This window comes from Panthera tigris, chromosome B3, assembly GCF_018350195.1.
Source record: "Panthera tigris isolate Pti1 chromosome B3, P.tigris_Pti1_mat1.1, whole genome shotgun sequence".
NCBI classification, from domain to species: domain Eukaryota; kingdom Metazoa; phylum Chordata; class Mammalia; order Carnivora; family Felidae; genus Panthera; species Panthera tigris.
This window is the reverse complement of record NC_056665.1, coordinates 32,169,884-32,170,713: the sequence shown is the minus strand read 5'-3', so window position 1 is coordinate 32,170,713 and position 830 is coordinate 32,169,884.

The window sequence follows — 830 nt, the reverse complement described above, 5'->3', positions numbered from 1 at the left end:
GTTTGTGGTGGGCAGTGTATCTCCTGGCGACACCTGACGGCAGAGAGGATTGTCTGATAAGAAGAGAGGCCTGGGGGGCGAGAAGGGCCATCACGAGCTGGAGAGAGGGCAGGCCCACTAGGGAGACCTTGCGGGTCACAACTCTTCCACAGCTGAGGGCTTTCCAAGGCTACGGTGGTTCCACACTCGGACGCAAATGGGTAAGGATGTGACTTTGAGAGCCTCCCTGCCTCCTGTGGAAGACAAACTGAACGTGTCTAATAGGCCTGATCAATCCCCGAGACCAGGTCCCGAGAGGAAGGCCTGACCACACGGCTCTGCACGCACGACCCGCGTCTTCCCCCTTCCTCCCAACACGGCGGCCACACATTAAGGTGTTTTTCCAGGGCTTTCCCCGGTTGTCTGAGAAAGGACACAGCCCAAGTCTCTGGCTAGCAGGCCATTCCCCAGGACAGGCCATTCCCCTCCTGGGTTCAAAGCCTCCCGGTCACGTGGTCCCTTCTCAGCCTGGAATGCATCCGCAAACCAAACTCTTTTCTTCAGCCTCACTCAGTTTCTCCAGAGAACTGTCCCCTGGCCCAGGCATATTGATTGCCCCCTGGGGCAGAGTCTCATGCTGGGTGCCCTCCCCAGGCCGTGCCACAGCCCTGAGCCCCCTGCCCAGCCTGCTGTGCCCTGGGGGCAGACGTGAAGATTGGCCAGAAGGGGCTGAACCTGCAGAGGGGCTGGGGCTGGCCTGGTGCCCCCATATCTGCTCTGCAAGCGTGTTCATCTGCTTGCCTGTGCACACATGCACGCACACACACACCCTTGCCCAGGGGTTACACCTT